General features: G+C 41.1%; 1 protein-coding gene across 2 annotated transcripts in view; it reads right to left on the bottom strand.

Annotated features, from left to right (window-relative positions):
- NUP93 (nucleoporin 93) overlaps positions 1–12,536 on the bottom strand; it is a 104,800-nt gene that overhangs the window by 41,083 nt on the left and 51,181 nt on the right. Inside the window, exon 1 of one of the 2 annotated variants that reach the window (XM_061138553.1) lies at positions 4,390–4,546. The exons of the other annotated variant lie outside the window; for it this stretch is intronic. The gene's annotated coding sequence lies outside the window, so the exon portion shown is untranslated. Of the gene's footprint in view, positions 1–4,389; positions 4,547–12,536 lie in introns of those variants that run through there. 2 annotated transcript variants of the gene reach the window in all.

The following is a 12,536-nucleotide window of genomic DNA, read 5'->3' as shown; positions in this document are numbered from 1 at the left end:
TTTAAAGCTTATCAGAAAATGGCTTTTCTACAGAGGTGAGCTGGGGCGTGAACAGTGTACTAGGAGATGCCTTCTCTCCATGGGTGGGGCTCCCTGCCCCACTGGAGATTCCTGGTCAAAGAGAAGGCCCAACAGCTCACCTCCTACCTGAAGATGCCAGCTGTGTACCTGGGGCCCTCAGATACCCTCATCATTAATTTCCCCTCTTTGTCAACAAGCGCTTTTTTAATTGCTCATAGTCCCCAACCCTTCTACTGCTGGCCCCCTCAATAAAGAACATTCCATAAACATCTGCAGGCCTTCAAAGTAAGATAACTACTCCTGACTTCCCATCTGTATATGCTCCTCTCTGCCAGAGTCCTGGAAACAGACCCTTTTCTAACTGGCTCCTTGAATGGGTTTTGGTTTCAAGCTTTCTGTAACATATAATAGCTTCTATTCAGGAAGCAATTAAGGGCCAGACACTGCTCCAAGCAATTCAAAGACATTATTGCTAATCTTTTAACAATATGAAAGAATAGACATCCATTCTCCTCCCTCCCCTCCCAATCACATTTTACAGGTAACAGATTTCAGCATTCAACTAACACTGACAAGGGTTCCCAACCAAGAAGAGGCAGGGGAAGAATTCAAGCACAGCTCAAACTCTCAAAAGACCAACTGCTTCTGAAATACTGAGGGAATAGTAAACTTAGCAATATTCGGAAAATAAAAATAAAATTTCCTTTTATCTCTAAAAGGATGGAGTCCAGGAGGGGAGCAAAATATCCTTAGATTTGTTTCCTTCATCAATTATCAACTCCCCTTCATAGATGAAGAAGTTAAAGGCTCAAAGAATACCAATTCTTATACCAGTACTAGTAAGAGTGAACACTTACATGGATATGGTTATTACTTTGTCCTAAGTGTGTGTTGCACATATTTGGTTCTAGTCTTTACTTTTAACCCAGTGCTCAACTGACTCTCAATAGTACTTAACTGGATAATCCTATAAAGTATCAATATGTTCTTAATATAGGTTTAAAAGTTGAAAGGGCTTTCGAGATGGTTTTCAGAGCTTCCATCAACTCTAAAACATTACAGTTCCTTATTAAGATGACCTGGTTCATAAGGAGTCAAGTTCAGACTTGGAATCCAAATTTTCTGACCCCTTTTCTACCTTTTTCCACTCTACCATCCAAGTCAGGATGAGACAAACAGCTGTTTTATGCTTGCATATTTACCCACCCCCCTCCCCTACCTCACACAGGTGAGGAATGAAACAATAAATGTCAAGTTTGGGGCATTTATTTAGAATAGTGTTTTTCAAAATGTGCATCAAAACTCATAATTGCGTCATGAAATTAGCATTTTTAAAATGAAGTACAATGTAACAGAGATATACGGTATGGAGAGATACTGTATTGCGAAACTTTCAATTATATACACATATTTGTATGTAGAAGTGGGTCATGGTGTTATACGTATTTCTTACTATGGATCACAGACAAATAAAAGATGGAGAAATCACTGTTCTAGACTGTCCACTGTATACTGTCCCAAAATATCACCATTATTTATTGCTGTGGAACAATAAACACTGTACGTATGCACAAGTAATATCTCCAGCCACGTGTTCCATCTTTAGAAGTGGGCTGCCCTGCAACATATACTGGCTGAGAACAATCTAGAATGCAGCCGCAAGGTAAGCCACGTCTCCTATCAAAAGTGTAGGGACCCGGTAGGCCAAACTGGCTTTTAAATGGCTTAGGTTGAAAAAGACAAGCATGAAAAACTGTCTTAATCACCACGCACACTCTGGGTTTCAGACTATAAATGACTGCAGAAAAAGCGAGTGGGCAAGGATGTTTGTTTTTGTCAAATGGCCAAATTCTCTTCATTTATTTGCTTTCCAATAGTAAAAGTGTAAGAAATAAGGGTCTCTGTGAGAAAAATTTTAGTATCCCCTTTAGCTGGCGAAGTGTGACGGCAAAAAAGAGCTTGCATTGATTCTTCCACAGTCCTTTGCTTCCCACCAACAAGTAAGTGGTTTGTCGAAGAGTTATGTAAATGGTTTGAAGTAAAGAACACATAGATTTCCTGATCATTAAAAAATAAAACAAAAAACAAAATAATTAGTCTAAGTTGGCCCCATAAAACAAAAGCCAAAAGTTTACATGGAGCTCAAAACACGAAAGACCACTCTAAGTCTCTTTCCCTTCAACAGACCAACTGGCAATCTACCCTGTCAAAATTCAAAGTGAGGCAGCCACAGCAGGCCTGACTTTCTATCAGAAGGTATCTGACACGAGACAAAAACACATGGTGAGTGCTATAAAAAAATCTCTCTTCTCTCATGGAAAACATACAAATTTAAAGGAAGTCAATAACCAACATTCCAAATCCAAAACGATATTAACACAATTAAGCAGTGACCATACTTAATGGTCACTGTGGTTTGAAAAAAAACATTGCCAAGATACAAGCAAGAGCTAGGAAGGCAAAGAAAGAAAGAAAAATAAGCAGGGCAAAAAATAAACTTAAGAAACAGAATAATCAAGAGGGTCTATTCCAAGATGAAACAAGGATTTCAATAAGCACTATAAGTATTCCTTAGAACTTTGGATAGTGAAAACAGAAATGTGTCCACTTTCTGTCAAGACAGGAATACGAGCTGCACCCATTATTTGGTTCAGCTCATTCTGAATAAAATGTCACTCCCTTAACCTCTCCCAAACCTTCTTGCCAATTTCTGAATGAATGACCTCTTCTGAAGTTTTCTCTTGGGTAAAATTTTTACAAAGGCAAAACTGCTACTTAAGGAGAAAGTGAGGAAGGACAAAGCAAGTAACGGTTTTCAGACAAGCAGCAGAAATCCTGCCAGCACTCTGCCGCTGGGCTTATCAGATGGTGTGGACACGCTTTTCATTAGCTCCCTTTGTGGTGCCTACAGAGATCGCCTGAAGGAATTTTTCAGGTGCAAAGAGATATTTACTACTGATAAAGTCCAAAGGACGAACAGAGAAATTTGAAATGGGGGGCATTTTCCAAAATTTGGGGAACTTTCATTTGGTTTTATAGCATGGTTGGTTATTTTAGTAGATCAATATTTAATGCATTAAAACAAGAAGATATAAAAGCCTATGAGAGACCAAATTCCTTTTGTGAGAAATACAGACTAAACAGCAAATCCAAGCTTTATTCACCAACTCAGATATTTACAGTAGGTTTCAGTGCTTTCACTGTTTTCTACAAAAAATTTAATATTTTAAATTGTTCAGATTGTATTAAATATATATTTTTCAGATCGCATTAAATTTAAAAGAAATATATATATATATATATGTAATTATATTTGTTTTTCCAAGAAATACCCCTGCAGAAAGCAGGGCTAAGATCTGACACTGTCAACTGTAATACATTTTTAATGCTGCTGTTATGATTCCTCCCTGTGCATTTATGCAAAAGCCTAGCCACCCTCATTCAGCAGGTGGCAGCAGATGCTGCAAGTGGCTCCGGTGTTTGTCCCCCCATTTGCCACATCAGCAGACCCACTGGCCCACAGGCAGCTCTGCAGCCACAGGTGGCAGACCTCGGTGCTGTGTGAGCACCAGGCCATCTGTCACTCTTTAGGCTGCAGGGTCCCACTTCGTACACGGTTTCCGCTGCTGGGCTAAACAAAGGGTCACACAACTATGTGATGGACTTGGGTCCAAGAAGGCGAAGCAAATCACTTGCTCCCATATAATTCAAATTGGTTTACAAGATGGTCTACAAGTTCTCACAGGTTGAAGAGAACTCAACATGTGCAAAGAGACTGTAAACCCAAGCTGTATAAACAAAGCTCTGAGCATGCTTCCTCCCGGGCCCACCTAGGGCCTTATGGCAGCACTCTGACCCAAGTGTACTGGCTGGCCTGGTCTCTTTCAGGCATGTCAGTATCGCCGTGACACAACGCCTCTTCCAGGCCTCTGAAGAGTCACAGGCCTCTGAGAGAACCACTCATATAAGTCTGTCTAATAGCCTTTTGTGGCTCCTTCCCTATGACCCTCTCCACCCCACAAGAGAACAGAAAGAAGAGGGAGGAGGCGGAAAAGGAGAGAGAGAGAGGGAACAGGAAGGGAGTTGAGGGAGGAAAAGGAATGAGGACCTCAGGCCTACCGCTTCAAGAATTAGCCTTCCTGTCTCAGGAGAGGGAGGAGGGAAGATGGGCAAGGGGGAAAATGGAGGAGGAAGGGGAGGAAGGAGAGGTGGGGGCGGAAGGAAAACAGAAGGGAAAGGGGAGGAGGGGGAGGAAGGGGGAGTAGGGAAGGGCAGAGGAGGAGGAGGAAAAAACTATCATAAAACAAACACCCAACTTCCGAGAGTCTCAGCACTGGGTGAAGAAAGCATGTGAGAGGCAGGACTCACTCTGATCCAGAAGGGAAGTCACCTCTGAGAAGGGGACACGTCACTCCTGCGGGGCACTGGTGAGGGGAGCAAGGATGCACCGCACACTTCCCGTGGCAACACAGTGTAGGCAGGTTAACGACTACAGACGTCTCTTCTGGTTCTACATCAAGGCTTCAAGCTGGGGCTGCTTATTAGCACATCTGGTTGCTGCACTTGGAGGATAAGGCCAAGGTTAAGGTCTGCATTCCAGTGAGGGCCATTTAAGTCTCTTGCGCTCCTGCTTCAAAACCAGTTCTGTCCCTTTCAGGGGGCCCAGCCATCCCCGTTATCTACCTCTGGTCATCCAGGAAAGGGAAGTGTCCAGGTCAGGTACTGAGAGACTCTATGGGGTGGGGGCGAGCAGTGAGGGCATAATATGAATGAGTAAAATAAAACACGATGGCTATTTAGTCAGCTAGGGGGAAACGCTTCTCAGCAGAAATCCCCCCTCCTCCCAAATGCAGCAGAGCCCTGCAATAACCTTTCAGGGTTGTGTAAGCAGCTCTCCCCTGCTGGTCACAGGAGGCCTGGAGAGAGGACGTGACTTGCCTGGCACGGATACCCACACCTCACCGCTTCCAGAAAACAAGCCGGAGCCTGCACCTCAGCGATGCCGCAGGATGCGCCCTGCGGCCGTCACCGGCCTCCGCTGGCCGCCCTCTCTCTCTCCACTCCTGGGAAGGGGGGGCCGAAAAGTAAGAACACTGAAAACCGAGGGAGGGAGGGAGCGAGGAGGCCAGCCTGCCAAGTGCTCTCAGCCTTGGAGGTGGCCCCATGGGAGAGAGTAAGGACAGTAGCTCTGAGCAGGTACTGCCTTCCGCCTGCCCATCAAACCCGGACCCTGGCCCCAAACCAGCATACCCGTTAGAGCTACCCTTTGAAGTCACAAAAACAGGGAGGATTCTAAAGAGAAAACTTTTCAATCTAGCTTTGTGAGTGGAATAAACTGTGTGCCAAAGTATGCCCGGCTTCAAAAATCAGCTGAAGAACCCTCTCCTCACCTAAAGGTAAGACTAGATCTAAAAAATATTAATCCCATAGCCACTCTTAGGTGATGAAAAGATAAGGAGGATACATTAAAGGGTGATAAAAATGTTTTAATGTGTCTTTGGGGAACGGATTTCCATCTTGGAGATGGATTAGTCCACGTTCAAAGAACTTTGGGTACTAAAACCGCACTGCAGTATGAAATGGGAACGTATCAATCATGGCCTTTATCACGGCCAAAGTCCCCTCCCACTGTCCCCCCCCCAACCCAAACTTAAAAGAACTTATTAAAAGAACCCTGTATTATATATATAAAAAAATACAGGTTGCCTGCTTTGTCAGATCTAGTGTCCTTTGCCCTTGGCAACAGACAAAACCAAGACTCGGGGGCTATGAGGAGGACAGATAGCAGAGGGTGTGTCTCTGAGGCAGTCAGGTGAGAGCTGAGTAGTTTTTGCCAGATTGGTTTCCACTGCACTCAGGATTAAGTTGCTGAGTTCTACTTAGCAAGCGCCAAGGAGCACCCTTAGCCAAGACAGTGTTTGGGAACCACGTGTCATATTAATTCCCTGCTGGTACACGGTGTCAGTCATTCACACTGCAGTCGAAAATCCCAGCTCCTCCTGCTATGCAGCACTTGCTTATGCTGGTGGGATTGGAGCACTGATCATCATGGCTGTCATGGAAAAGGGAGGTTTGGTTCTGCTGCAGTTTCTTCTCATTCAGAAATTCTTTTACAAAAATGTATTTGTTGGGAGACCACTAATAGACTCTCTCTTTTATAACTTCCCATTGTCTTAGACGGAATCTGTCATGGTACCCCCTTTGCTATCAGTACTTGGGGTTTCACAGTCTCTCTAAAACCTTGTTCGGAGGCGTTTTGCCTTTACCCTGTCAGAGCTGAGGGGATACTGCAGGATGCACTCACCACTGTCACTGCGGGTACAGAAAACACCAACGACTGCTTCGCTAAAACGGCAAATGCGAGCAACAGGAGGGGAGAGGGCAAGACCATTCTTTAAACACAAATTGCCTGAAACAAACAGGGAGGTAAAACTTTTCACCTAGCCTATGCATACTAGGAGGAGAGGGGCAACCCTGCCCCGTGGGACCCCTCACACCTGGAGAAGAAGGAGTGATCTGCTGGGAGGATGCATCAGAATGCCCATGTCCATGCCAGGAGACAAGTACTTCACCCTGCATGCCAAATCAACAGAGTGGACCTAAAAGCTCAACTTGTAGGATTTACCTTGTTTTAATTGTTTGTTTATAAATGCGTATCCTCTACATCAAAGGATCAGGAGGACTTCAAGCAGACTCCTTAAAGCTATTTCTGACGAGACTGAGAAGGAACATCTCTGGGAGAAGGTTGCTAAAGCACAGACAGACTTTGTTGCAAGCTCAATCCATTAGATCCATCACCAATCAGTAAGCCCACAAGAGAAACAGTCAAATGCAGGCAGATGCATAGCATAGATTATGAGTCTGATGGCCTGAATTCAGGCAAAATTGACTGCTTTCCAGACGCATGACCTTGAGAAAGTTGTTTAATGGCAGTCAACCTTGCTTTACTAAACTGTAAGATGAGCTGATTACAGTACATAAACTCTAAAGCCAGTTCCAGAAATTCTAACTCTGTGAAAGGTGGGAACAGGTAAGAAATTAGCATCGTCATGACTATAGCTCACTTCCAAAATAATCCATACCTTAAACCACAAAAGAAATACAGCAAACTTCATTTTTGAAGGCAGTTGACATATATTTCATACTTAAACTAATCAAAGCCCACAGAGAGCTAGAAAGAAAATCAGAATCAAAGACAAATAACGTTTTTTTTCCCCCATAGGAATGCCAGTTTCATCTTGCCATAAAGGAGAAGCATACTGTCTTGTTTTCTGAAAAACCATCATATATTGAAAGGAGTACGTTTTCGCAATTAAAAAAAGAAGAAAACACAAAGCAAGGAAATTCAGAAGTCTTAACAAAATACTTATTTAAATTTTTGTTTTATCCATATTTGCTACCAATTTCTTAAAAGCAGCAATCGGAAGCTATCTAGATACAAGTGCTAATTCAGTCTTTACTTCAGGAAAATCTCAAATCTCTACCGTTTAACAGAATAAAAAGTAACTGTAAACTGGCAAGGTAGTGCTGCTAGAGGTATCTTCAGACTTGACTGAAGCAAGATGACCCGTGCGGCCCACCTCTTCTCACAGGGCTCCTGGGGACGCCATTTTCCTCCTTCCTCACTGCCATCTTAGTGCCACGAACGTCTCTTAGCAGGCTGGCCGACAAGTTAGCTTATCTACATTATGGCACTGCCAGAGCATTCAAAGGTTTGATAGGAACATATTTTTTGCAGCAGAAAGACCCAGCCTCTGACTCTCTACTACCAGCCAGGCTAAAATTTCCACATTAAAGGTTTAGGAATCCCCTGCAAGTACCAGAAATGCGAGCCTCTGCCCAGTAGCCACTCTTGAGTAGACCATAGAGTAGACCATGGTGAAGGTAAAAAAAATGGAAAGCAGCTGGGTCTCTGCTATGTCCTCAGAGTACCTGGTACACAGCTTACATAAAGCCAGAGAAAGAAAATAAGACCAGCATCTTCAACCAAGTTTTACTTTAAAAATGTCAAGGAAAGGCTTTGTGATAACCCTTTATGTCATCCAACCAAACATTTATGCAGGCAAAGATGCAGTTAAGAGGAGTTCTAATTTGCTGTCCTCCAAGTCTTTTATTTCAAAGTGCAAGCCTTGTAAAAACCAAAGGAAAAGAACCCCTTTGCATTCTACTATATACAGTAAACAATTAATATATTAAATGTCTCTTTCAGGATTAGTAAAATTATATTGAGATCTAGGCTCTTACGCGACAAGCATAAGATTAATGCAAGATTTACGGAATCTTTGTGGGATTCTAAAGAGCGCTTAGGAAAACTGAGCTTCCAATTTCAATGAAAAGACTGATGTGAAAATCCTCCTCTCTCCTAGTTTCAAAAATATCTCCTAATTAGAGAAAACAGCATTCAGTGAAGAAGATGAACAACAGCTACTGCCACAAGACTTGGAAGAACAGCTGGCTTTATAAATTTGGTATCAAGTTAAAAGATACCTAGTTCTGTGAAGATTCAACTCCTGAAACAGCTACTAAAGTATTCTGAGCAAATTCTTCATGGTACAGTTTACTGTAAAACACACTTACTATAAATTGTTCAGGGTTAAGTGCTTTGAAAACATAAACACACAAATCAAAGTTAAAATCCACTTGTTTCCTCTTAGTGACACCATAAAGGAACAAAGGAATAAGCCGAGTCAAATCCAATTAATTTTAAGAATCAAGATTTCTAAGCTGACAATCACAAACAAGAGTTTTCTACAAGTAGCTTTGAAGTCAACTATCAATTAAGCAGAAGGCACTGGAAATTATCCCCATTAATGAGAGTGAAAGCCCTCCATCTACTGATCTCTTAAGGACAAAATCTTCTTTTGTTAAAACATTTTCCCTATATACTTTAATCAGCCATTATAGATCATTAACATTGGAAGCGTTTTCTTAAAAAAACAAAACAAAACAATAAAACCCCTAAAATCCAGCAATTTCTTCATAAATGGAAAACAAATTGTAAAAGACAGTGAAAAGAAGCTGGAACTCTCTTAAATATACCATATTTAGATTTCTTTTCTCTCTCAAGTATCACTTTCATCTTTGACGACTGATAAATTCATACCTCTCTCTCATTAACTTAAATTACCAATGAATACTTAATTAAAAGTATGTATTAAAACCATTCACAAAACCCATATTTCAAGTACACATATATATCAATATATATCACACTTGCTTTCTAACACATACATAAAAAATGTATCTCACAATCTCTGTTTTATACCTTTAATATTTTCAGTGTTCATTCTAAAGTCTATTTTGTCCATTCAACCAAAGACAAATTTTCAACTTCTCACCGCTATATGAGTATAAGAAATACTTACTGTAGACAAAAGGATTCCATTTTCTTTCTGGGAATGCTCTCCACCCTCCTACAGAACTCTTCTATGTAGCGTGCAATTTCATTTTCTGACTTTTACAGTAACAAAGCTCTCGTGCCACAGAACCTCATGTAAATGAAATGGCCCTGCAGCTGCCTTCAGAACCCAGCTCACCTCAACCATGATACAGCTAATTGTTAAAAATGGTGGCTGAGACATTTTCCATACATTAAATTAAGGAGCTCTGATGAAGGCACTGGCATCCTCCCACTTCAGACAAAGGAAAATAATTTGCAACTGTACCAAGGCACGGATAATTGAGTCATCTCCTATACTGGGTCAGTGTTAGAGGTTTCCTCCATCTTTACAAAATGCAAACCACAGCTCATTGTCTCATCCCAGAAATCAATTCATTGCAATGCTGCACTGGGTCAGAGTTTTAAAGCAATCTTAGTCCTGGGTAAATCTAGACCTCCAATACTGAGACAAGTGAAATTCTCACAGTTCCTGTCTTCCCTGAGCTGTTCTCTTCTATTCCTCACTTGACAGCGCCTCAAGTCTTCCTATTGTTAAGAGTACAGAAAGTCCCACACCTCTGAAGGGAGCTAAATCTCTTAACTAGGTGAGAAATTTCCAAGTCCAAGCTTCAGAAAGAAGTCTAGACCCTACGGGTCCCATGATACAAATACAATCCTTGGGATAAAAAGCTATGTATCATTGGCTTGTTTTTGGGGGGAGGGTTGTTTTTAAGGGAAGACAAGACAATCAAGCTGCTTTTTAATGATGAATCAAAAGCATTTTATCTCTGATATTAGTCAAGGTATTAACAGTGGTACAGGCAACAAACATTTATCATTTTACCACCCTCCAGATAAGGCTTAGAGGACTCGGAAAGTATTTCATTTCACTTATACAAATTATGATCTCTGCACCAAAAATTGGAAATATACTTAAAGTGTTCATATCACACTCTTCTGAGGACAAATTTGGGATAGGAAAAGTCACTATCTCAATTCAAATCACCTACATTTGATAACACTTGAGAATCCACATCTTTGATGCTGTATTTAATTTTCATTTAAAGTCTTATGCCAAAGCACTACTTGTGAGATAATTCCAGATACCTTGGATAGTACTTCTTCCCATAACAAAATATAAAAGACTGAATTACTTGGTAAAGCATACTACACACACACACACACACACACACACACACACACACACTCTCTCTCTCTCTCTCTCTCTCTCATCTACAATCCCAAAGGATCTGATTTTAGCATAGAAAAATTCTATTTTAATATTTTACCTCATGTAAGAATTCTACACTTCACATGTATCTTTTCAAAAAAAATCCTAAAGAAAGTCCACACTACTTACTACTTAAAGATGAAGTCTGCAAAAAGCCTAAATAATCGACTATTTAAATCTTTAAGTGAATGCTTATCTGCCCCACCCAACAGATTTTTTTTTTTTTTTTAAAGAAAAATGTTAGAATGACAAGGCACAAATCTGAATAATCCTCAGGAGAATCAAGTACTTTTTCTATCAAATGAGTTAAATGCTTCTGAATTCATCTCAAAATTTTAAACAAACCGAGATCTTATCTTTCAGAGGTATTGCAACAACATGCCATGAATGTATTTACTAGAGTACACTAATCTCTTTTTAAGGTGCACTCATCTTAATTTCTCTATGAAACACAGGCAATCCTACCTGCAGCTCTCCAATTTGAGGAGTTTCTCCAATTTAAGGAGACCGGCCGACGTCGTTGGTCACTGCAGCTCTTCCATACCTTCTATGTGGGATGAGCTCTGTTGGAACCAGTGCTCAAGTTTTCCCCACTCCGAACAGCCAGAAATGAGAGGGGGGAGGAGAGGAGAGCGAGAGACAGGGAAGAGAGAAAGAAGAGAGAGTACGAAGAAAAAGGAAACGATAGCACCCTGCAAATGCTGATACGACTGAAGCACTAGAGTCTAATTAGACAATGAGATTGCAGGGTCCCCTTAAAAAGGGTGCTCGCAGCCCCCAGGGCAGAGCATCATCACCCGTGTTGCCCCACACAAATTCAGAGAAGTCAGCCATCAGTTTGAAAGCACAAACTGATGGGAGTAACAGTTTATAGGTTACAGAAGGGTATTTTATTGTTAACGGACTGTACCAAGTTAAGATTTAAGAGGGGGAGAGACAACATGTAGGCAAGGAATGCTATGATACTTTTTTTTTTTTTTTGACCCAAGCCACTGCAATTACTCTGATGTGAATTTTTGATGACTTCCGACATCTTGCATGGTTAATACTCGCTTCAGCTGTCATGTTTGGTTAATGTGGAAAATGCATTTGCTGCATTGTGATGCAGTGCTGTGGCCACAGATTGTAACACCAGTTGTGAAGCTGGTCCCTTAACTGAGCAGCAGGAATTTGCACATGCCATGATGCTAAAATAAATGGTAGTTAAAAGATTTTATACAGCAGCAGGCAGATTCTGCCATTTTAGCCTACAGAATGTGTAGATTCAACCTCCACAAGCATCTCAGCTCACTGTGCCCTCATCAATTGCACTGTCCTTCAAACAGAACGGTAAATTCACCATCTTATATGTTTGGCCTCTCAGTAGTTAAAAGATTTCAATACTGTTTAAATAACTATTCAGATTAATTATAGCTTTGAACAGAACCGAGGTTATTTGCATTTCAGGAATATACAGCCAAAGAAACTGTCAGTGACACAGGAAAATGCAGACCTTTTATTAACATATGCTCAGCTCAACTGTCACTTCTCTGTACAACATTTAGGGGAAAACATATGATGTGTAAATAATGAATATTTCCATACTACCATAATGGTTTTTTAAAAATGTTTCTCAGAAAGGGATTTTTTCCTCTTTAGGTTTTAATGTATTACCTGAGAATTAAAGACTGCCTCAAAATACTAACATGTGTTTTTTACTGTCACTAAAAGAAATTTAATGCAGCAAACAACTGTGCAATCACAGGAAAGCTTGTGCAAAAGCAGAGATGAAACTGCACTGAGAACCAGGCAGGAGATGATTAAAGTCAGGCCAGTAAGGCAGCGGGCCGTCATTACAGTGCAGACTGGAAGAGAAAAATTCTTCTTTTCTGCAAAAGAGAAAGATCCTTCCACCTTCAAAAACAA

This window comes from Dama dama, chromosome 4, assembly GCF_033118175.1.
Source record: "Dama dama isolate Ldn47 chromosome 4, ASM3311817v1, whole genome shotgun sequence".
Lineage (NCBI taxonomy): Eukaryota > Metazoa > Chordata > Mammalia > Artiodactyla > Cervidae > Dama > Dama dama.
This window is presented reverse-complemented; position numbering and strand designations above follow the sequence as displayed.